Genomic DNA, 26149 nt, shown 5'->3' with positions numbered 1-26149 from the left:
AGACAAGAGGAGGTTGGGGGATGTTGACCTGGTGTTGAATGGGGTACGGCTACCCCTGAAGGACCAGTTCCGCAGCCTGGGGGTCATTTTAGACTCCCAGCTGTCCATGGAGGCTCAGGTGTCAGCCGTGAGCTGGACAGCGCTGTACCAACTCCATCTGGAGGGCTGGATTGGGATACCAAGCAGGCCAGATCTGGCCCGCACGTCTGAGGTTCTACACCCTTGGTATACACAATACTAACCTCAATGAACCAGTGATCTGCCTTGGTATAAGGCAGCTGCCTACATTCGTAAGCCATCTACTCACTTGTGTGGTTACATAATCCCAGGGTCATTAAGAACTCACCCTCATCCTAAGCACTACTCTCTTCCAGCCCACACTCCTTTCCCCCAGCAGCCTGTAAATCCAACCTGAGCCCAAGGTGCTTAAGGGACAGGAGTCTTGTATGCACGAGGGGCGAATATTGCTCTGCTCAGTGCTGGAGAGGTCTCCCTGGGCACGGTAGTCAACTGCACTTGTTTGGAGCTACTGAGCTGCGCCTTGAAAACGGCAGTGCGCTCTGCTGCTTGCTTTGGCTTTCCCTGATGCCCTCCCTCAACCCGCACAGCACCAGCTCCCAAGCCCACTGGGACCATTTATTTCTTTAATTTGTATCCTGCCTTTCTGACAAAAAATAGTGCTCAAGGGGGCTAAACATGTTAAAGGCAAAATCTCAACTAAGACGTACCATAAAAACAAAGATGTTAAAAGCACCGTTAAAAATACAATAAAAGAAATGAACAGCACCCAACCCTTCAGCAACAGAACAGCCTATATGCCAAAGGCCTGCCTGAATGAACGAACCCTCAGCAGGGATGTCCAGAGCCTGGGAGCGGCCACTGAAGGCCGCTTTGCCGCAAGCCCACCAAAAGTGCCTCTGATGGCCATGGGACCGAGAGAAAGGCCTCCCCCAAAGATCGTAAAGCCCAGGCAGGATCTTATGGGAGCATGTGTTTACCCTTCAGAAGTGGAGGCTGGTGGCTCCAATGTCAGTGGGGCAGTGAATCCGCACCTTGGATAATTCCTTTAAAGTTCTGACTGGTTCTGACTGAAACCCAGAGTGGATTCACTGCCCCACTGACATCGGAGCCACCAGCCTCCACTGCCCTCCACTCTCCTGCATTTACCCTGAACATCACTCTCCCCCCACCTGATCCAGCTAAGATTTCCATGTCCCAGCTTGTCCTCAAAGTCAAAGAGCTCCTCTGACTGGATGCAGGAACAAGCCTGATTCTCCCTGGTCTCTTGCGTTTTCTTTGGCATTTTGACTGCCAACTTGAGCAAGGAAAGAGGAACTGAAGGGAGGTGAGATGTTCGACCCAGGAAGTATGATTGTTCCTTTACATATCCTGCTTATTAGGACCCAACCTCTATATATAACCCACAGTAAAGACTGTACAAGCAGAATCAGGTGACTTTTAGCAATAATAAAAACTTTTTGAGAGCATCCATAACCACTTACCAGTCACTAGATAGTATCTAATGGTGTCACAGCACTAGGGCAAATAATGTTGCACTAGGATAAACCAATGCTCGTGTAACATAACTAGCACTTCCAATGAGGAAAAGCGGCAAAATTCAGTAGCATAGCAGCAAAAAACACACTCCTTTTTGCTGCTATGCCATGCAGTTTTGGTGGCAATGAAATAACATTTTCCCCATTGCACTAGCAAACGCTAGTTTCATTATGAAAGCATTGGTTTACACTCAACTTCATTAGCACTAGGTATGGGAGAACCAGGGATTCTCGAACTTGTGAGATTCTCCAAACTCCACTTCGAAGCATCGTACCCCTCACTCCCATTTTTGTTTGTGACATATTTTTCTTTTCATTTTAACAGGAAAAGTGTGCATTTCTGTGCACAGTTTTCAAAAGTACACACTTTTTCCCCATTGACTAAAATGTGAAAATGCACACTTTTCAAAAAATATACACTTTTCATACATGATTGCAAGTTCGGGAATATACAAGCTTTTCCCGAAAAATGTGCTCCCGCTCTCATTCACTTTTTTGAAAGAGGCAAATTCTGAGGATTTGTAAACTGAAACAAAATTCTCGTACATCTCTAATTAGCACCAGCGCTGGGACACTGTTGGATACTACCGAGTATCAAAACTGGAAATGCAACCGAAACCGTGAAGTCACATGCCCAGGAGTTGGAACATCCGCCATACCAGACTTGTGGAACTGAGCATACACCAGTTGGTCCCGCCCTCCCTCTTGAGTGCTGTTTACCCTGCTCCTATGTTGTTTACCCTGCTCCCCCCTACACTGAGACCTGATTTCTAGCTTCAGATATTCACAGAATGGGAGCACGAAACATTCCAAACAAAGATGGTTACAAGAACAGAGTAGTTTACATGATTAATCTCATGCCTTTAAACTGTAGTGTTTAGAAGTATCCCTGAGATCATGTGTGTTGCAGTTCAAGAGCCATAAGCTCAGGAAAGGGAAGGGCGAAGAAAATAGAATACGGCAGGTTTGTTGGACCAATCCTGTGAAGGATGCTACAAAGGGGTGTCTTTAAACTCTGGCCCAATCAAGGTGAAGAGGTCAAATGCAGCTTGAGAGGTACTAGAAGAATGCCACCTCTCTCTCTCTCTCTTTTCATTTCTTAGATTTTTAACATGTTCGTGCAGAGTGGTAGGCGGCAGTATTGCAACCGAAACTCTCCCCACAACCTGAGTTCGATCCCAGAGGAAGCCGGGTCTCAGGTAGCCGGCTTAGGTCGACTCAGCCCTCCATCCTTGCAAGGTCCGTAAAATGAGTACCCAGCTTGCTGGGGGGAAGGTAGTCACGACTGGGGAAGGCAATGGCAAACCACCCCGTTATAGCCTGCCATGAAAGCACAAGCGGCGTCCCTCTAGGGGTCAGTAATGACCCAGTGCCTGCACAGGAGGGACCTTTCCTTTCCTTTTTTCCTTTGCATTTGCATCTAACAACATTTCATTATTAAATTCCTCAGAAGATGCAGCTCAATCACTCTGCTGGCCAACTTCAACTTCCTTGATATTAAAAAAGTAATAAAGTCCCCTGAGCTTTTCAATAACTCTGATTTAAAAAGACAAGCCAGCATTCCTTGAATGCTTAGTAAAAGCATTCCATTCCAGGGGCATCCTTTAGCCAATGCCTCTTCTTTCCACGTTATCATTTGTACACCCCACACCTTTTTATTATGGTAACTAGAATACTTTACAGCCATCTCATTCTTCCAAAATTGGTCACTGTTAATCCTTTCAGTTTCCCCTAAACACTGACCACCTACTAGCATAAAGAAGAGGAAATAACCGTGAACTACTCAGTAACTCTGTCACTGCTGTGAAGAACAGAAAAGTGTCACTGGCTTTTCCAGGAGTCAGGATATCACTGTGTGTTTGCCTGTAGCTACGCTCATATGAGTTATCGTAGTTCTATTCTGTATTCTCTTGAAAGATTAAATCAGACTGTTCTCCCGGTGCCAGACACCAGTGTCAATACATCTTTGTCATAAAACATCAAGCCATAACCCACTTTTCCTTTGTTCGCCATTGGAAGAATGGACAAAAACAGGGAGAGAGAGAAGACACCAGAATGAGAAATAAGCAGTGCTATACAAACTCACAAAGTAGGTCACAGCTCCTTATCTTGTAAAGCATCACTCCGCGCAAGACCAAGCAGAAAAACCCAACAAAAAAACCTGATAGGAAGCAGCAGCATTTCCTAGCCAGGGGAGACTGATCCCTGCAAGACAAGGCTGACTCTCTGTAGCAACATCTCCTGCCCACCTGCAACAGCTTGCAACCAGCAAAGGGCAAAAGATCAACGGCAGAGCTGTCTTTTAGAAGCAATATGGGGCCAAGAATCAGCTGCGAGAATCCTACAGCCACCTTCAAGAACAGCTCACTTGTGGTTCTAGGGAGAAACTTCAGCACATGTCATTAAACCCCATACGATCTCTCCCTCAACCTGACAAAAATTGGGGAGGGAAGGGCCTTCCTACAGACTCTGGAAAATACAGTATTTTGTATGAACCCACTTCTACCCTGTAAGCCAGGGGGAGGCCATCTTTTGGGGCCTTGGGGACATTTGGCAATTTGAGAAACTCTCCTGGGCACCACCACAAAATGGCTGCCATGGGAGGCGTGGCAAAGGACAAGTAACCTGCTCCAAAGACTGAACAAAAAGAAGAGGTGGGGTGTGAGCCCCCAAACGCTAAACAACTCATTTGAACCCACAGTTTTCAGCACCAACAGAGCTGCCAGAAAGAAAATGGGTGAAATGTGTTAAAAAGTGGGAGGGGCTGGGCACCTTGGTGGGTGCCAAGAAAGATGTCAGGGGGCCCACTGAAGCCCATGGGCACAACATCCCTTCCCCTTCTGAAAGCCATGAGCTGGCCTCCCAAGCAAAAAATATTCTGCAACTGAGTAGGGAACACGCACGCCTATTCACACTGGTACTAAAGACAAACTTGAGGCGGGGGGGGGGGGAACTTAGGGCCAAAGCAGACACTACCCAGAAGATGCATTAACAGTCTCCAGTTTTCTTTAAATGAAAAGTAGCCTCAGAGGCTGGAATTGGAAATGGAACAGTGATGGAGGGAAAGGGCTACCCAACCGTTGCTCATCCTAGCCGTTTCCCACTCTAACTCCCTCATTGCCATTGCCATTTCCACATGCAGGAGAAGACACTAGGTCACTATATATTTAGCCCTGCAAGGAGAAATCTAGGGGATGGTGCACTGAATGGCAGAGCCCCTGCTTTGCAAGCAGAAGGTCCCAGGTTCGATCCCCAGCATCTCCAGGTAGGCCAGGAAAAACTCTTCCCTGAAACTCTGGAGAGCTGCTGCTGCCAGTCAGTGTCAACAGTACTGGACTACATGGACCGAGGGTCTGACTCCGTATAAGGCAGCTTCTGATGTTCCTATGATTTTAAGCAGGCAAATGGTGGGAGGGAAAGGGGTTAAGCAGCTCTCCCCTTGCTCAAACAGAAAACCTCTGGCGGCTTTTCAGAAAAAGGGTTTGAGAAGCCATTTGTGCATTCCTCATGTTATGTCAAGGTGATGCTCAAAATCCTACAAGCTAGGCTCAGCAGTATGTGAACCGAGAACTACCGGAAGTACAAGCTGGGTTTCGAAGAGGCAGAGGAACTAGAGATCAAATCGCCAACATTCGCTGCATCATGGAGAAAGCAAGAGAATTCCAGAAAAACGTCTATTTCTGCTTCATTGACTACGCTAAAGCCTTTGATTGTGTGGATCACAACAAACTGTGACAAATTCTTAAAGAGATGGGAGTACCAGATCACCTTACTGTCTCCTGAGAAACCTGTATGAGGGTCAAGAAGCAACAGTAAGAACCGGACATGGAACAACCGATTGGTTCAAAATTGGGAAAGGAGTACGACAAGGCTGCATATTGTCACCCTGCTTATTTAACTTATATGCAGAGTACATCATGAGAAACACTGGTTGGATGAATCACAGGTCGGAATTAAGATTGCCGGGAGAATTATCAACAACCTCCGATATGCAGATGATACCACCCTAATGGCAGAAAGCAAAGAGAATCTAAAGAGCCCCTAGTTGAGGGTGAAAGAGGAGAGTGCAAAAGCTGGTTTGAAACTCAACATTAAAAAAACGAAGATCATGGCATCTGTCCCCATCACTTCCTGGCATATGGAAGGGGAAGAAATAGAAGCTGTGACAGATTTTATTTTCTTGGGCTCCAAGATCACCGCAGATGGTGACTGTAGCCATGAAATTAAAAGACGCTTGCTCCTGGGGAGGAAAGCTATGGCAAACCTAGACAGCATAGTAAGAAGCAGAGACATCACCTTGCCGACAAAGGTCCGTCTGCTCAAAGCTATGGTTTTCCCAGTAGCAACATATGGCTGTGAGAGCTGGACTATAAGGAAGGCTGAGCGCCGAAGAATTGACGCTTTCGAACTGTGGTGCTGGAGAAGACTCTTACGAGTCCCCTGGACTGCAAGGAGGTCAAATCAGTCCATCGTAAAGGAAATCAACCCTGACTGCTCATTGGAAGGACAGATACTGAAGCTGAAGCTCAAATATTTTGGCCACCTAATGCGAAGAGAAAACTGTCTGGAAAAGACCCTGATGCTGGGAAAGATCGAAGGCAAAAGGAGAAGGGGACGGCAGAGGATGAGATGGCTAGATAGCATCACCGATGCAATGAATATGGACTTGAGCACACTCCGGGAGAGAGCGCAGGACAGGAAGGCCTGGCGTGCTATGGTCCATGGGGTCACGAAGAGTCGGACACGACTGAACGACTGAACAACAATAACATGTTATGTCTACTTTGGCCCTCAGGCATGCTCAGTTCAGAATAAGGATTGGGGCAAAATGTGTTCAGTTTGAATTTTAATGTGAACTTACCCAATTTTGCACTTCCGAACCTCTGCTACCCTTCGAAATTTGCACTTTTCCCAATTTTGCAATGGAGCACTCCCATCAAAGAAATAAGTATAAAAATGTTATACTGGGGAAAATAATGGACAAAAATGCATTCTCATAGGGAAACTGATTGTAAAAAATTGTATATATCAGGCAAAAATGCATGTATCAGGAGAAATGTGCAAAAAAATGCTCACAAAGTTTCATGTGAAATTTAAAAAAAAAATTCTCAAAGCTTGAGACGAACCAAACTTAAGACTGGAAAAAAGAGAACCCCAAATTGACGGAGTCATCCATCCATAGTTTGGAACACCCAGGAGACTCAAAGCCATTTGGCAGCAGCACAGCTTGCCAAGATCTCACAGCAAATACTGGGAACAGTGGGTTGTGGATGGGGGCTGCAGGTCCCCAGGAAGATGCCATCTTGGCATGAGAAGCCCAGTGCCACTCCCTTTCCTTAGCACCTTAGATGTACAGATTGGGAGCAGAAGAAGCTTCCTGTGTGTGTGTGTGCAAGCCCAAGACCTGCCTCGCACGCATGGTGGTATGCACATCTTCTCATATGCACCCCCACACCCCCCCACACACACAAAGTGACAGACACCAGCAGCTCCAAGGATGCTACGATTAGGAACCAGTAAGTCTGCAGAGGCCCTCTTTCCCACACTGGTTGTATATAAATATACTGGTTGTATATAAATGGGGAGCAGAGGAAGCTTCCTGTGTGCACACAAGACTAAGACCTGCCTCGCATGCACGGTGGTATGCGCATCTTCTCATGTGCACACTCCTGCGCATGCACACAGTCACAGACACCAGCAGCTCCGAGGATGCTAAGATTAGGAACCAGCAACTCCGCGGAGGCCCTCTTTCCCACACTGGCTGCATATATGCAGGAGGATGCAAAGTGGAGCATCTTCTGGGCTGCTCCCATTTCCCAACTCAGCCAAGTGAAAGCTGCCCAAGACCCCCTGCCAGGAACATATTCAATTAAAGCAGGGGCGCTGAACCTGCGGCCTGCCCGTGGGCTAAATCTGGCCTGTTTGCAGGCCAAATCCAGCCTGCCTGGAGTTCCCCAGATGGCTATGCCCACTCCCCTGGCCCCGCTGCCTTTCCTGACTGCCAGGCGTTTGGTGGTTTCTCGGCTTTTGTGCAGCATCGTTCCCCACCCCACCCCACCCCCATTCTAAAAGGCTGAAATGCCACTCCCATAGCTCCTGCTCAAAGATGCTGGTCTTTCTGGCCCCGCCTTCTTTGCCTTCAGCCCTGCCCAGCACTGGAACACCTGGAGAGTTTATCCAAAACTGAATTCAGCCCTGAGGCTGGAAGAGGCTTGGCAACCTGGACCTCAAGGGCCTGGTTTGAAGGAAAGATCAGCTGTGACAGAAGGCAGAAAGAAACAGCCCACCTAAAAACTGCAGCGGAAGCATGGAAGAGGGTTCTTGTCTCGAGCCCCCAGGAGCAACAGCAGCTTGGCCTTCTGAAGAGGGATTTTCATTGTTATTATTCAGCACGTTTGCAGCCCATCCTTCTTCTGAGGATCTTAGGTTTGCATGCAACACTACACCACACCAGCCCTTGCGTATTTGTTTTGGTGAGACGTCTGTATTCTAAGAGCATGTCAGCAGCAGAACACCTCTGCTGCCGTTCATTTCATGGCCATTTCTTTCTCTCTCTCTCTCTTTCCCCTCACACAGTGGAGGCTGGTGGCTCTGATGTCAGTGGGACAATGAATCCACTCCAGGTGCTTCACACCTTGGAGAGCTCCTTTAGAGTTCTGACTGGTTCTGACTGAAACCCGGAGCGGATTCACCAGCCCACTGACATTGGAGCCCCCCGCCTCCACTGCCCTCACATTAATCATCACGCCACTTGTTCTGTTCCTCCTACATTTGCAACACATGCTTCTTGCCAGCCATTTCTGCTGCAAGGCTCTTCTCCCCGGAGAGATCACCCTCAAGCAAAGACCCAGACCTTGTACCCTGTCTTTGAATGTGTTGCTTGTATTGCATTTCTGGATATTTTATGAATTGTTTGTTTGCTTATCTAAAGTATTTACATAATGCCCTTCAAAAACATTTTTTTCAGCCAGTTTACAATGCAAGTTAAAATCCAAAATGCTAATACAACACTAAAATATACAGAAATCAATTAAGACACTAAAACAATGCCTGTATTTGGACCTAACATTAAACTATGGCTTAGTGTTATCTGAATGATCCTTCAGGCTCATGCGCTCCCTCTCCTCTCTCCTCCTCTAGCACAGTCACGAGAATGAGGCTGGAAGCTTTGACTTCCATGTTCAATCATTATCATTGCATCTGAACCCTAAACGGTGGTTAGTTTTAACTATGGTTTATGGAAACAAGCCAACTTCATCAGCTACGGGTTGAAGCTGGCCTTTTTCAGTAAACCACAGTTAAGGCTAACCACAGTTTCTCTGGTTATGGATAGATTAATGAGATACACTTAGTTGAAAGTTAAAGCTTCCAATCTCCTCCTCATGGCCACATCAAAGCAGGAGAGGGCAAGGAGAGAGCACAAGCGCAAGGCTCATTCACATAGCACTTCCCTCAACTGTTGCCACCAGCAGCCATTCCAGCAGGCTGTAGCGGAGAGAGATGGAAGAGAGACAGGGTCATTCCACCAGCCCCTCACTAATTTTTTTCCACTTCCTTCCTCATCCCTTTTTCCCTGTGTGTCACATTTTTTTAGACTATAAGCCTGCGGGCAGAGGCCATCTTGTTTAACTGACTGTGTGTATGCTGCTCCAGAAGGCCAAGCAGTGGAAAAAAAACTGAGCACCAGATGGAGGGTGCTCAACCTGTTCTGGATGGGGTTGCACTCCCCCTGAAAGAGCAGGTTCGTAGCTTGGGGGTTCTCCTTGAGCCATCTTTGTCACTTGAGGCTCGGGTGGCCTCAGTGGCACAGAGTGCCTTCTAACAGCTTTGGTTGGTGGCCCAGCTACACCCCTATCTGGATAGGGATAACCTGGCTTCAGTTGTCTATGCACTGGTAATCTCCAAGTTAGATTACTGCAATGCACTCTACGTGGGGCTGCCTTGAAAGACAGTTCAGAAACTGCAGCTGCTGCAAAATGTGGCAGCCGGATTGCTAACGGGGATCAGAAGGTCTGAACATATAAGACCAACTCTGGCCTGCTTGCACTGGCTGTTTGTATGTTTCCAAGCCCGATTCAAGGTACTGGTTTTAACCTATAAACTCTTACACGGCTTGGGACCACAATACCCGATGGAGCGCCTCTCCCAACATGAACCTACCCATATACTACGCTCAACATCGAAGGCCCTCCTCCGGCTGCCTACACCGAGGGAAGCTCAGAAGATGGCAACAAGGGAGAGGGCCTTTTCAGTGGTGGCCCCCAAATTATGGAATGAGCTCCCCGATGAGGCCCGCCACTAACATTGCTATCTTTTTGGCACCGGGTTAAGACGTTTCTCTTCTCCCAGGCATTTGGTAGCATATGATAAGTTGTAATCAGTCCTGGATTGTCTTATGGTTATGGTTGTTTGCTTGAAATTGCTTGTTTGAAGTTGTTTAAGATGTATGTTCTCTTGTGTATATTGTCTGTTCGCTTTTTTTTTATGTAAATGGCTTTTAATCTCTGTATATTGTATTTTTAACGTTTTTAATCTTTGTAAACCGCCCAGAGAGCTTTGGCTATTGGGAGGTATAGAAATTTAATAAAGGATAATAATAAAATAATAAAAAATACCAAAAATAAAAAATAAATAGCAGACAAACGCTAAGCCATAGTCAAGCATTACATCCGAACACAACTAATGAAACCGTGCTTGTATTATGCACTCATTAAGAAGACTGAGAGAATAAAAACATCTTAACCTGGTGCATAATAAAATAGGCACCGGGCAAGCTTCTTCGGGGAGGGTGTTTCACAATCACCCTTGTTAGCTGCCTTGCACGCTGATTTATTTATTTTTTCGTGGAAAGGCCAGAAATAAATTACCTTAAATAAATCAGCAAAACAGATTAGACTTCTCGAGGCTGCTTCTGCACCGGTATTTGCCCAGGCACGGGGAGTGGCATAGTATCTGTTCGATGTACGGCTGCTCCCAGGGACCCTTGCAGCATCTGAGCAGGGGACATAGAAGGCAACCTGGACAGCATCCCAGAAAATCAGGGACAGGGCTTCCTTTATCTGGGTGCTCTTTCTGTGGAACTCTCTCCCCAGGGGGGCTCATCTGTCACCTACTTTAAAATCTTTTAACTTTCTTGGGCTTTTACCATCTAAATACATTTTTATCTTGGGGGGGGTGCTGCTGCTGCTGCTGTTGTTTTCCTGCTGTTTTTATGATTTTGCTGATATTTTAGGATTGTCTAACATCATTGATTTTTGTAAACTGTCCTGATAATTGTATGTTGAAAATCAGACCAATGCAGCCCCAATCTGCTGCCACCACCCCTGTTTAACCAGACAAGTTACCTGCTGCCCCCTTCTGTTGTATCACAGCAGCAGCGGGTATAGAGATCTCTTAGAAGCCAATCTCTGGCTGGCACTGCTTTCACGGATGATCCTAAAACAGAGCCAAGAGATGGCCATAACCAGCGGAGGCTGGTGGCTCCGATGTCAATGGGATGGTGAATCCACTCCGGGTTTGCCTCAGAACCCGTTGGAACTCTAAATGAGCTCTCCAAGATGTAAAGCACCTTGGATAGCTCCTTTAGAGTTCTGACTAAAACCTGGAGCGGATTTACCACCCCACTGGCATTGGAGCCACCAGCCTCCACTGGCTGTAACCAAATGAGGCAGAAACATGTGGGGTGCCTCTGACCCACACCCCACTGCAGCCATATCAGTGTTCTACAATCAGAGCAGAAGATGCCCAATTGTCCTGCAACACACACGCACACAGGCATCTTATGACAAGAGAAAGCTGCAAGAGGAGGCCAATGTAATATGGCAGGAGGAAGCAGAGATTTGAATACTACTACAGGCTGAACCCCCACGGGCACATTGGTCATAGACATAAAAGGAAATGAAGAGGCTTTGAAAGAAATGCTTCAGAAATCCCACTCAGTGAAGTACAAAATGGAAGGATCACTGGCTGCCTAAATGCCAATGAAATGGGGTAGGAAACAGATTTAGAGAGGACTAGGATAACAGGAGAAAAAAATAGAAGGAATCTCTAAAGAGAAGAGAACTTTTATCAGATGGCTGATGTGGTCAAGGCAGCTGACAAACTGGAGTGTCGGTTGGGGGGGATGAAGGGATGCTTGTGGGTTGAAGGTATTTGGTGACATGACAAGGGGTCAGGGGCACCTTAGAAGACTAACAAATGTATTGTGGCATATGCTTCTGTGGACTAGAGCCCACTTTTTCAGATACATTAAATGGTGTAGGACGTTGGCAGGTATATTCACACACATACATGCGCATGGAGAGCTTATACAACAGAAATCTACCCATACTTGGAGGAGGTCCACCAAGACCATACTCGGCATGACACATGTGGCTTCACGAATGGCCCCAGAGCTGTTGGTCCTGTGGAGGACCTCACAGCTTTGTCTTGGAATATGGTTTTGTCCCAGTGATCACCACAGATTAACACCACTGATGACTCACCCAAGTTGACCCCATGAATGCCAATGGCCATGACTCAAAGGTCTTCAAGGCTGGCATACCCAACAACCATGTTCCATCCAATCTTCCCACTGACAATATCGTCAAGATCACCACCAAGGAAAATGTTGCGACTGTGATCCCCGAGAGAATGACAATCCAGCAGCCATACCAAAATCCCAGCTATCTCTTCTGCAGTGACTTGTTTGACAAGCCCAATTGTTTGAACACACACAGTTCTCTGGCATCCATGTCAAAAAAGCTGTTGGCTACCAGTGTTCCAAATCTGAGAGAACACACACCAAACTCTCTTTCCACCTTTACGCACCTGCCAAAATGGAAAAGATTAGTTGCTCAACTTCCACTGGGGGAATGGACTAACTGAAGTTTACTCTCTGAATGGTCTGCAGCAAAGCTTCATTACAGATCCAACTGCTCTGAAAAATGAAGATCCATGACAACCTCATCAAAGAGGCCAGACCTCTCAGTCTCCCATTACCATATCACTTGGGCGAGTGCTATGAAAAAGGGTGCTACTGACCAACCCAGTGCTTTCCAAGTCTTACAAAAATATCTAGATCACAACTTGGGAGCCCTGCTGCCATCAAGGCAGAAAAAAATCAAGAACGTTCTCCTTCCATCATGCCTCCTCTGCTCTTTAACCTTGCCACAGTCCTGATTATCACAGTGTTTGAGACACCAAGGGAAGGCTTTCCCTATAAAGCTGCAAAGGTGACACCTTCACAGACAACTAGGTTATCCTCCCTTATTCCTGGGAAGGCATGAATGCCAATACTGACAGGACAGCCTGCAGTCATTCTGCAACTATGAAGGCCTCAACGTCCAAGCAAAACAATGTCATTGATTTTTCTAAAGTCCAACTCCAAACTCACTCACAGCAAACAACTGTGAAGCCCGGAAGAGGGACTTGGAGAGCCTGAATCTGATCCAAGTGAGAAAAACACTTTGGACGAAGTGCTGATCTGTGGATTGGCTTCAGAAAACTGCAGTTGAAAAGCATCAAAAATTGGCTTTCAGAATGAGAGGGACCCCTTTTAAGCCATCGCAAAGACTTTGAGCTGCTGAATCTCTATGCCTAAGCTATGCATTTCACAGCAAATGCAAATGAATCCTCCTCTTTTGATGACTGATCTTCCTGCTGTCATATGTAGCAACTTCATCTACTCACGATCCAGGGACGGTGGCTTAGCATCCTCAACATCTACATGGGATCACATATTTAAGCAACCCAGCAATATAGTTCATTGCAGGCATTCATGGCACTGAAGACGTTAGGAATCAGGAATGCATGATGTGTAGCAGATGCTGGACCCAGACATATGGGGAAACATCAACACCCCAAGCCAACTTTCAATGGAAGCATAAGAGACACTAAGTGAAAGGAAGAAACTAGCACCTGAAATCAAATACCAAAGTATCGGGATCGGGAATTGAAAACACACACACAAACCAAGGTAGTGGAATAGCTCACTTCATAGACAACCCCATCATCAAGCGATTAGTTGAAATTACACTGAGGCTTCCCTGAGAAGAACTTAAGCACTGTCTTGAATGGCAGTTGACTGTATGGCCCCATTGTAGTCCAACACATCTGGAGGTCACCAGCTTGGGGAGGGCTACGTTAAAAAGTTTTAAAGCTGTAGGTACTGCACAGCAGAATACAAGACCGGCTACCACATCTTGGGTACCACATCAGTACCCAGTGATGTAGAAAAGAAGGTAGAAGCATTGTAACAAAAGCTGCAATTTTCCAGTAAATGAAGACAACGCTCAGAAATGGGGAATCCAGTCAGAAACAGCACCCTAGAACTGCTGCAGGAGAACTACAAAAGCCTGACTTGATCTTCACCAAGGACAACCAAGAGATTGTTGCTGATGGTTCAATACAAAACGTTCTACAGCAGGGGTAGGTAATCCAATGCCCTCCAGATGTTCAGGACTACAACTCCCATAATCCCTGACCATTGGCCATGCTGGCTTGGGCTGGTGGGAGTTGTAATGAGAAGTATCTGGAAGGCAGCAGATTGCCTAACCAGGTTCTAGAGGATCCAACAAAGCTGAATGTTACAGAACCTGGATCACTTCTGCAAACCATCCAATTCCATGGTTATCATGCTCCCTTCCATTACCTTGACAGTTGGGCTCTGTCATGGCAGTCATCACTGGACTTTCAAGGACTGTTAAACTTTTTAAAGTAGCCCTCCCCAAGCTGGTGTCCTCCAGATGTGTCGGACTACAATGGGGCCATGCTGGCTGGGGATGATGTGAGATGTAGTACAGCACATCTGGAGGACACCAGCTGCCTCAACAGGCCACCAAGAGTCAAATCTACTAACTCAAAAAAGGGGAGCTCATAAAAAATAGCTAACTGAACGCTTTTCAGTCTTGCATAAAACTTCTTTAGGTGTTAGCACCACCAAGCTCTGTGACGTAAATCGGTTTCACCAACAGAGTACAAAAATGACCACTTATCCTATTTCGGGAACAGGTACCATTAAGTATGGAGCAAAACAAACCATGCCCAGTAGAAATGGCTCTTTCGCTTGCTATTTTTACCTCTGGAGGGCCACGAGCCTCCACCATCTGCAATGTAATCAAGATCTTCAGCACTGTCCTCCTGCTCTTTTGTTCCAAAGAGCTATAGACTCAGCTATTTAACCATAATCTATACAGCAAAACAATCATCTGTACAGCAAAGCAATCTCTTCTTTAAATGCACACACTCCTAATAAGGAAAATACACCTCAAAAGCCACCAGCTGGACCCATTCAAAGGTATCATTTTGTTCGCTGTCTGTTTTACTTTTGCCAGGGAGAAAGCTTGCACCCTGCAGGACGTTGATTACAACAGCTGTTGTGCGTCTGCAAATGAAATCCGCAGGAGCTGAAGGATGGAACCAGCTTTTCCGTGTCTCTGGACAGAGGCTCAGTGGAGAAGTGCATAATCAAAAATTTAAATAAAGTACAGGGAAGAGGTGCTGAGGAATATGTGTGTAAGGACCAATGAGAAGTGTAAATTCTCAGATATTATTGCAAAAACAAAAAAAAGAGAGAGAGAGAAAAGACATTTGGCTCTTAATAGCAGTTTCAAAGGAAAGGGAAGGTAGAGGGCACCTACAGTTGTCTGGTGAAAACGCACAGAAAAAGACGTGTCAGGAAGCAGAAAATGAAACATAAAGCCATTTTAGACTTCTGCCAATGGGTCACACCAATTGAAGATGGCAGAAGGCAGCAATCCTAGATAAAATTTTCCCCCACCCTCTTTTCTTGGTACATGGCAAGAAACATAGGGGTTCAAGTGACACCGAAGTATACCAGACACACAAAAGCAGGAAGCACTCACCAGCAGAATTTGGTACTTCATAAGATCATTGGAAGAGCCTTGCTAGATCGGAGAGCTTCAGCTGATAGGCAGTATAGAAATGTGATAGATAGATAGACAGATAGACAGACCAGACCAAAGGCCCATCTACTTTGACATCTTTTTATCCCACAGTGGCCAAGCAGTTGCTAACTGGAAGCCCCAGATCAGTACAGGCATGCAGATGCACGCTGCCACTGAAGTAGCATAGAGCCATCATGACTAGTAGCCACCAACAGCCTTAACCTCCATGAATTTGTCCAATTTGTCTAATCAAAGCCATCTAAGTTGGTGGCCATCACCATCTTGTGACAGAGAATTCCATAGTTTAACTATCCACTATGTGAAGACTTTCTTCCTTTTATCTGTCCTGAATCTCCCACCATTCAGCCTCACTGGATGACCCTGGGTTCTAGTATTATGAGAGAGAGAAAAACCTCTCCCTATCTATTTTTCCTACACCATGCATCATTTTAAATGGGGACACATCTGGGAACCACCGGATCGGGCAAGGGTGGTATAAAAGCATTGCAATAACTGGCAGGCTCAACATAAAGCTTCAAATTCCAGTGTTAATTGCAACAGAAACAATTGCTGAACTGCCACAAATTCCTAGGCCACATGCTTCCCCTGTGTCCGTACAGGCAAGGAGGAGTCCTTTGGAAAATGGACATCTTGCCCTAACAAGGAGAGCAGAAGCGAACGCAAATGCTGTGGCAAAGCCAATGCAAGTTGACAATAAGAGAAGTGGGGGAGGGAGAGAATTTGAGGAGCCTATTGCTACAAAAACGTAAGACCAACAAACAAAGTGATTTCAATACATCAGAAGCAGGACACTGGTCAAGGAGGCAGTTGGAACATTAGGCAAATTAAGGGCGGGAGGGGTGCTAAAGGAGGAGAGGGAGATGGAAAGGAAGCTGAATGCTAACCCCCACTCAACAACAACCATTGTTGTTGAACCGTGGGCTATTATGTTGTCTGAATGCAGCGCGTTTTCCACAGGGTGGCTTGATAACCATGCAGTGTGGCTTGTTAACCACCCTGAGCAACCCACCAACGAACCATGAGTTCTCAAGGTGGCTTGTTGGAGAAAAATAAACCACACTGCATGGTTAAGAAGCCACCCTGTGGAAAATGTGCTGTGTTCAGACAACACCATGGTACAATAACAACCCACGGTTCAAGAACAACCCACACTCAACCACTAAGTGTGGGATAGCGTGTTGTGTGAATCCAGCATTTGTCTTCACTGTGGAAGGTGTAGGACAGATAACTCTGCACACATGGATTCAGGGAGACTAACAAACCAAGTCAAAGATTGTTGAGAAGAGATGAAGTGAAGGTCTTATTGGTCTTTTTGAGTTGGAATTGTTCTTTTGAGTTATTTCACACACACTTTTGAAGTAGCTATTCCCCACTGTGCTGAAGCACAGTACGCCAATCTAGTGCACGCTCATCACACCTCAGGCAAAGGTCTCTTCCTTCCCGTGTTCGGCGTTACACGTGTGCACATGAAGGTTTGTGTATGCATGTGAACGAGGATGTGCAGCAACCCTCCGGGGGAATGACCAAGCATGGCTCCAAGACATGAAGCACGGAGAGCCCAGGGCAGGCACCAGCACAGCAGCGAGCCCAGCCAGAGCCCAGCCTGCCACCCAAGGATGTAGAATGCCACCACCAGGTCTGAGGCTGCAGCGATAATGGGGCATGGTTTTGACACTGTGCCCTGACTGCAAACGTCACAGGGCAACTGGCTGGAGTAGAGATCAGTCCCTTGGTGTGGACAAGCAAGGATCCACGAAAGCTGGGAGAAGGGGGCAACATCACTTATTATAATCTTATTTTTACCTCCATAGGAATCTTATGGTCAAGCTACAGGTTACTTCAAAGGCATAGCTAGCAGCTGCCCCTTTTTCACCCTTACTCAAAAGTACGCACAGGGAGTGGCAGGGCAGATCTGGATCAGAACCCTAATGGGGCACAGGGGGTAGGGTTTTTAACCTTTGCCCCCTTCTGCAGTCTCAATCCAGATTGGGCAATGGAAATTGCAGGTGCAGGGGCCCCAAACAAATGGACTTCTTGGGGGACAAGACAAAATGCAGGCACAGAGGGATCAGGGCTCCAGTGGGGGTGAAGGCCTTAAGCCCCCCTGCCCCCACTCTAGGGTCGTGATCCCGATCAAGTCACTTGCACTTTCTTTTGAGTAAGGATAGAAAAGAAAAAGACGTTGCTGCTAGCTACATCGTTAAAGTCATGTCTGATTGGAGTTAATGAAGAGTTCCAATGGGCCATTTGCAGAATGTCTGCTTTTGTTTGGGAGGAGGACCCTCCATGGGTAGTCACAAAAGCTCACAATCTATTCTATGACAAAGGAGAGGATGAACTGCCTCTCCTACGGCTTAGTCACTGGCGCTAAAATATGCTGCGATTTTTGGCCCCGCCCTGTTGCCTTTGGCCCCACCCACCACTGGAACGCAGCCCCTGAGAACATCTCCAAAATAAATTCAGCCCTTGGGCTGCAAATTTTGAAACCCCAATATAAAGAGTTTACTGTCCTTCTAGGCTCAATTTAGAGGAAGGGGCATTTGACTCCCGATGATGACAATCTCTCACTGTGTCCAATGCATACACCATTGGACGCAAGTCCCACCTCTGCCACAGATCTATTGTGGTGCCTTTAGCAACACACTGTCTTGGCCTGCCTTCCCCACCAGTAAAATTAGTGTATTAAGGGCATCCTTCACCCGAGAGGTGAATAAGAGACCGCAGCACAAATTAAAAGACGCTATAGAAACTGGTGACAATGCAAACGGCAAAATTAATCTCATCCTCTTTGGCAGACATGGGAAGCTGCGGGGCGGGGGGAATAGAGGGGAGGAGGAATATCAGGCAGCACTCCGATGGCGGAGCATTTGCAGGCAAGCATCCACCCACATACTGGTGGAGAGATCAGTCGTGTCTGGAGTCAAGCTGCTTCTTTGCTGCTTTTAATTTCCTTGCAGTCATACCAACGTATGCCACTGAAGCCCACTAACAGGAGCCGCTCAGCTCCAGTGACGCTCATAGCCGCCACCATAACAAGCCAGCCAGCCCAGACACCGGTACCAGGACTTTGGGGTTGTTGGAACCGGTGCCACAGTTTAGCCCTCCAAAGAGATCAACATACGAGGCTGCCTCCCGGAGATGAGTCTAGAGAGGAAACCCCTCTGTTCACCAGGCAGACTCGACAGCTGTCAAAATCAGCAGGATGCGGTGGGTTTTAAAGTTTTATTTTCTCCCCCCCCCCTCCAAATTTCATTCTTTTGGCCAGCTTTCCCTTACAGGTGTTGCTGAGAAGCAAAGCCCACCCGCCGACAACTCCAGAGGGAGGAATTATGTCCCCCCTCCTCAACACACCAGACACACACTTCCTGCACTTTTTGCAGAGGAGAGTTTTGAGCACAACAACAGGAGTGTTTATTAAGCTGATCAGGAAAGGAAGAAGAGTCAGGGAACAATGACACTTCAGGGTTTAGCTGACAGACAGACAGACAGACATTTGGAGCGTTAGCATGTGCCAAGTGAATGGGAAAACACTGGTCATTTTCTTTTTTTTTTTAAAGGAAAGATGACTGGAAAATACATCTACTCATGGGCATTAGCCATGACAAATCATGGATAGGGTTAGTATATTTCTGACGGCTGGAGGTAAAAAAGCAGACAAGGACAAACCCTTGTAAGACATTCTAATCTTGAGCATAATTGTCTATATAACAAATTCAAAACTGAGCCATATTTAGCTAGGTCTGAGCAGGTTCATACTGCATGCTTCTTACAGTCACCTTAGTCTTCTGTGTATCTCAGGGTGTGGGTTCTAAAACATGACTTGATCTGTCATTATTCCAAAGGAATCTGTGGATCTTTTCCTTATGATGTCCAAATTGTAAACCTGGACAAGCAGCAGGGAAGGACCGTTATAAAATCAGATAGCAGTCCACTGATTAGAAGACTAGGCTTTGGAGATCTGGGATGAAATCCACAGACAAAATGATCTCACTGGATGAGCTGCGTTGAGGTTATCTTCTCTTAACCTCCGTGTCCTGGCTAGGAAATGGGAATAAGATCAGCTCCCTAACTAGTGATGCACAAGGAGGGTTATATAAGGACCATACAAAAGCTTGCAAATTTAAGTGCAATGTAAGTTGTAAATTATACATTGAGCATGACCCACCAAGACTTTCTAAACACACTCCACGGAATAGAGTGGGATGAGCATCAGCGATCCAAGACTATTCCGTCCCTAAGTGTCTTAATATTTTACATTTTTAAAATGGTGGGAAATGGCACCAATACTGTCCTCCAAACTGCTCAGGATCATCCAGGTGCAGGGTGATGGGAACATGTCTCCGCTGCGTCCCAGCCCGCCACCTCGGGTCCTCTGCCCTGGCTGCCTAATGCGAGACTGGCAGCCACACCCAAGAGGACCTCTTCCTTTGCCGCCCCTCCGTTGTGGAACAACCTGCTGGTTGCTGACCTCGTTGACGGTCTTTAACCAGGCATCAAAGACTCTATTATTCTAGCAGGCCTTCCCTCTTGTTCCTTTTGCTGATTTTTGTATACTGTTTGTAAGCTGTGTTGTTTTAAGCTGTGCTGTTTTATTGTTGGATTTTTTAAAAAAAATAGTTCAAAGTTGTTTTTAGTTATATGTTGTTTGTGTATATTGTCCATATGTTTTACGTAAATGGTTTCTAAACTTTTAAAACTGTATTTTACTGTATTTTAATGTTTTAACTTTTGTAAACCGCGCAGAGAGCTTCGGCTATGGGGCAGTATAGAAATGTAATAAATAAATAATACATTAATTAATGTCGCTCCCAAGACATAAAATCATAGAATCATCCTACAGTCCGTTCTGTTCACTGCACACTTGACCTTGTAATGCCACCACAAAATCTATCTTGATGGAGGTGGTATGCAAATGTATTACATAAATAAATAAAATCACAACAGCGTGCCACGGCAGTTTTAAAACTTCACTCTGAAACTAAGAGTTCTAGTTCTAGAACTCTAGTTCTAGAGTTCTGAGAGCCAGTGTGGTGTAGTGGCTAGAGTGTTGGACTGGGAGCCGGGAGATCCGGGTTCTAGTCCCCACTCAGCCATGGAAGCTCACTGGGTGACTTTGGGCCAGTCACAGACTCTCAGCCCAACCTACCCCACAGGGTTGTTGTGAGGATAAAATGGAGAGGAGGAGGATAATGTAAGCCGCCTTGGGTTCCTTGCAAGAGGAAAAAAGACGGGATATAAATGAGACAAACAAATAAATAAATAAATAGCGTGGCACTTGCTACACCACAGTAATAGGTTCTCGCAAAACCAGCCTTCCTCAACCTGGAGTCCTCCAGATATGTTGGACTACAACATCCATCATGATAGGACTCGTAGTCCAACACATCTGGAGGGCACCAGGTTGGGAGCGGCTGGCTTAAACAAACACAAAGGGTTTAAAACAGCTGCCAATCTTCACCTCCAATTTAAAAACGCACTGTACATTTTGCACCTACCCGTCCCCTGCCCCCCCAACACACACACCACTGTTGCACTCAGGGTAGGAGAATAAAGATTAGGAACTTAGGAACATGCCTTGTACAGTCAGATCCTGGGTCCATCTAGCCCAGCATCGTTGCCACTGACCGGCAGCGATGGCTCTCCAGTGTTTCAGACTAGATTCCTTCCTAGCCCTACCTGGAGATGCTGGGGAACTAACCTGGAACCTTCTGCGTGCCAAGCATGCTCTGCTGGTGAGCTATGGCCTCTTCTACACCCCTGGAATTCTTAAGCTGGGCGGTGGGGGTGGGGAGCGTAACCCCAAGAGGAGAAAGAAAAAGTAGGGTACTTTGGTCCAAACGTGTTGCCATTTTAACTTGGGCTGAACAAGTAAACCATCCAAGCTATAAAGCTTGGGGGCGGGGGGTCAGGTGTGATTAATGGGATTTGGGGAAGGATTAATGCTCAGCAATGTCGCTGCCGCCGAGCTATATCAGCAGACCCCAGCAGGGTAGACTACTTGATTATTACCTTCACCGTGCTTCATATCTGGGGGAGGAACAGATATTCTTCCCAAAGAGGCCATGCCCTGGTACTGGCAAGCAGGGCATGGGAACGGAGGAGGACGGGGACTGGGCTGTCGCTGGAACTTTAGCACCACCAGAGAAAAGGGAGTCAGCAGCAGTGACAGAAACCAATCAATCGGGTCAGATAAACACGAGCACACAGATCTATAGATACAGATATGCCTGAATACACACAGACCCCCGTAGCAAGGATGCAAGGAAGGGATTTTGAGTTATTCCAGAATAAGAGGTATGGGATATGCTGGAATTTAGGTTCTGCCAGAAAGACAGGTAAGCACCAGGGCTGGCATCTGCCTCTCTGCCGGCCGACTCAAGGCTGCACCTTTCTGGCTCAAAGAAAAAGCAGGCAGATAGCTCAGCATTTTCTTTCTTCACCTACGTTCTCTGTGCAGACTATCTGCACAGCTTCCACAGCTATTGGCAGAGCCACAGGGGCGATTACCTTGCCCTAGGACCTGCAGCTGTCCATCAATTAATCCAGTAATAGATGGTGACGGCTTTAGTTTATTTCCCATGCCATCTTGGGCAGAATCAACAGTGTACAAAAAAAATCTGTGCGGCAGGCTGTTAGAATGTATTAACAGAAACACTTTCCCTTCCCGACACACACACACACGCACACACACACACACACACACACACGGCACTCGGTTCAGCAACTGTTGAATGAACTACAGACGTTTTCTTTTTCATTGTGCACCCCAAAGCGCTACACACAGATACGTGTACCCCACCCCAGCGGTCACCCCGGATGCTTCGTGGTCGAAGCTGAAAGGCCCAAGCGAAAAACACAACCAAGTCTCGTCTTACCGTTCCGGATTAAATATTTACGAAGTGGCCGGATTACGAGCTCTCGCCGTTCGCTGTTGAAAACCATCGCCCAGCAACAGCGGCGCCTGAATCAGAGATGGATGGGGCTGTGCGTATTAAATGCACACACACACACACACACACACATATATATATATATATATATATGTATCACTTACCTGGGCTGCAACTTGAAATGGGGATGCTCTGAAAGGGAACGCCAGATGCCTCTCCCCCCTCTCGCCGGCTTGCTCCCCCTAAGGCGAGCACGGCTTGATCATCCTCCGGTGCCGGTTTGCGCTCAGGTGGCCAAGTGAGGCTTGCGGTCCCAGCGGCGGCTTCAATATTAACATCAATCAAGCCGGGGCGCCTTCCCATCCCCACCCCCCGGCTTCCAATTGGCGAGCAGAAAAAGGGTGGGGACGGAGGGCGACCCCGCCAGGTTGCAGAAACGCAGCCTTGGGTTCCAGTCGGAGAGGGCGGGACGGGGCGCGCTCCAGAGGGTCTCCAGAAACCAGGCTGCCAAAAAGTGCCGGGGCTTGGCTAGGCTACTCCCGGGCACGTTTCCATTCCCCGGCACGGAGAGCAGGACTCTCCCTCCCGCCAAGCCCAACGGCGCCGAAGGCTCTTCGCCGCTGCTGCTCTGCAGGCGGGGAGGGCGCCGCTGGAGCCCTCTCGCCGGGGCCGCCCCTCGAGGCGCGAGGGGGCCCGCGGCGAAGGGCGCGCCCGGGAGCCGCTGTGCGCGGGACGCGCGGCCGGCGCCCCTTCCCGGCGCGGCGGAACGCGGAGCGGCGCCTCCCGCTCCGCGAGCCCCGGCCGACGCGCGCCCTGAGCCGCCCGGCGGAAGCCTGGTGGGGCAGACCGAAGGCCGCCAAGCGAAGGGCCGCTCGCCTCTGGCTCTTCCTTGGTGCGCAAGGCCAGAGACGCCGCACCGGCCTTCCCCCGCCGGGCGCCCTCCAGAGGGGTTGGAGTGCAACTCCCATCGTCCCCTGCGGGGACGATGGGAGTTGCACTCCAACCCCTCTGGAGGGCGCCCGGCGGGGGAAGGCTGGTCCACGCAAAACTGCCCGCAGCCTCTCTCTCGCCCGCGCGCACAGCCCCACGAGCGTCTCCGCCGCGTTTCGGGTCTGCGGGGGCAGGTTGCGAGCCGCCGGCGGAGCGGGGGAGGCGCGCCGCACGCGCTCAGGGGACCCCGCGCTGGCGAGCTACATCCCGAGAACGAAAAGCTGGTGCTGGGGCTCAGCCCCAAAGAGGATGGTGTTCTCAAGGAGGCAGTGATCGTTTTCACGCAAGTTGGCCGAAGTCACCCAAAGCAGAGCATTCATGGCCAAACAAAAAAAAAGGTGTTGGGGGGGGGGGAGTGCCATGAAACCCCAAATTCCAGACTACGATGTCTGTGTGTTTATTCCATGGCTGTGTTACGAATAGGTAAAGGTAAAGGTGTCCCCAACCGGTCGTGTCCGACTCTAGGGTGCGGAGCTCATCTAAGCCGAAGAGCCAGCGCTGTCCGAAGACACTTCCGTGGTCATGTGGCCGGCGTGACTGAACACCGAGGTGCACGGAACGCTGTCACCTTTCCCGCCGAGGCGGTGCCTATTTACTTGCAATTTCTTGCTTTCGAACGGCTAGGTTGGCAGGAGCTGGGACTGAAGACGGGAGCTCACTCCCGGGTCTCGAACTGCTGACCTGCCGACCTTCCAGTCAGCAGTTCAGCGTCTTAACCACTAAGCCACTGCAGCCCCTGTTATGAATAAAGCTGAGCACAAACGCCCCCCTCAAAATTCTGCACCCTATTTGGGGGCAGAGAAACTGGGTGAATATTTCACCAAATTTCTGCAGGGTGAGGAGAAATTCTCCAACAGTTTTTCACAGGTAGGGCTCACCATTGGCAGGGGTTGTAGCACAGCTTCTTTCCTTCTTCCTAAGGGTTTTTTTTTATTTTTTCAGCTGCCACTGCAAGCAGAAACAGCATCAGCGGTGTGGACAGCTGAGCCCCAGTTCTGCACTCTTCACAACCCTGGTCAGGAGTGAAGTGTTGTGACCTAGCTCCAGGGAACAGATGTGACTAATGCTGTGCCAAAATCTGCCCTCCAATTTCCTGAAAGTTTTCTTCCCCCATGAGGCTTCCATTTTCTGCCTAATTCTCAGGGCATTTTATAATGTACTTAGAATGGGGGGGGGGGAGGTTTGAACATACCCAATCACTGCAGGGTAGCCTGTGTGTTTTATCTTTCTATAATACATCTCTCCATTGCTCTGCAGCCTCCCAGACTGCCTGCACTTCCGGACTTGAAAAAGCCCTATAGGAGGAATTATCTCATGATGTCTTTCCCTGAGCTTTAATTAAAGTGCAGGAAGCTGAGGAGACTACAGGCTGCCAGAGAGATGAGTCTACACTGAAAGACAGGACGCTCACACACACTTCTCGGCCGCCTCATAAGTCAGGTAAACACAAGAACCCTGAACCCAACTCATGAGAATTTCTCTGAAATGTTCTTTTCCTCTGATTTTCTTTCTGAAAGCAATTTCTTTTCTATCAAATTGAATGAGAATGGTCGAAAAAACTGTAGGAGAAATTATCGGCACAGCACTAGTTATAAACGCTAACCAGATAGGAATTCTAGCTTACTTCCCTTGATGTATCATTACTTACTTGTCAGTCAGAGGACCCTGTGTTTACCTAAACCCTGTACTCATTTCGAATATGGGTGTTAGCTTTTTAATATTTTGTGGGCATGAATCTTGAAAAGGGCAAAAAGTTCAGCAACTAGACAGTTCTGAATGTTTTTCCCTGTATGAGCAAGGTATGTTGCTGAGCAGAAGGAATAAAAGATCTCCTCTAACCCTGAATGGTTTACTGGGTCTTGCTTGATTTTTTTCCCTCCCCCCCCCCCAAACACAACGTATAACTCTGGAAGTCTCAAGCACTTCCAAAATTAGAGCTTCCGGTTCAGAAGTGACCTGTGCCACATTCCACTGCATCTTCCTCAAGGAGCCACAAGCCATTAAAAGCTAATTTGGATGCAAGTGCTTCGTTATGCCTCCACCGCGGGCAAAAACTGCAAGCTTGCTCCAGAGCTCAGCTCAATCGAGGTCTGTGTGTAGGACAGACCAGCAATGCGGGGGTGGGGGCATGCATTTCTGCACATACCGGTAAGAAGGGAAGATAAGCAACACCACGCCAGCCACGCTGAAAAAGGCAGCAACAGCAGGCAAATGCTTGCACTTCAAGGAAGGGACATAGGCTCATAGAATCACAGGGCTGGAGAGGGCCTACAAGACCATCGAGTCCAACCCCCTGCTCAGTGCAGGAAGCCTGATTCCCAGGCAGTCTCCCATCCAAGTACTAACCACGGCTGACCTTGCTTAGCTTCCGAGATCAGGCACATCCAGCCCTTGGCTTTTTGCCTTCAGACATGGTAGGTTTGGTCCTCAATGTGCCTCTCTCAAAAACCGCGAAGGATCAAACCAGGGTTGCACAAACTTTTCCGTCGCAGGAGCTGAATGGGGCAGTGCCAGGGGGCCAAACACAGACACACATCCCTTCCTTATCTCCACTCGCTGCTGAAAGATGGGAGGGGAGGGGAGGGGAGATTCTCTTGCTGGACTAGCAGGGAAACTCCTTCCCTATCTTCAGTCTCTCAGCAGAGATGGGGAAGAAAGGAACGATGCTTCTTGCCAGCACCAGCTAGGGAAACCCCACACAAGGGAAACCCCAGGCAGTGCCGCTGACATTATTTTGGTGGCGGCAGATGCAGAGGTGTCTCATGGTTCACTAGAAATGGCTGGGGGGGGGGGCACATGTTTGGCG

At 47.9% G+C, this 26149-nt stretch overlaps 1 protein-coding gene across 3 annotated transcripts in view; it reads right to left on the bottom strand.

Annotated features, from left to right (window-relative positions):
- The window catches only part of SLC4A11 (solute carrier family 4 member 11), a 210034-nt gene that overhangs the window by 146879 nt on the left and 37006 nt on the right, over positions 1-26149 (bottom strand). The window lies entirely within an intron of this gene.

Source organism: Heloderma suspectum, chromosome 5 (genome assembly GCF_057233095.1).
Source record: "Heloderma suspectum isolate Gila_16-S chromosome 5, 16-S_ref, whole genome shotgun sequence".
Classification (NCBI taxonomy): domain Eukaryota; kingdom Metazoa; phylum Chordata; class Lepidosauria; order Squamata; family Helodermatidae; genus Heloderma; species Heloderma suspectum.
This window is presented reverse-complemented; position numbering and strand designations above follow the sequence as displayed.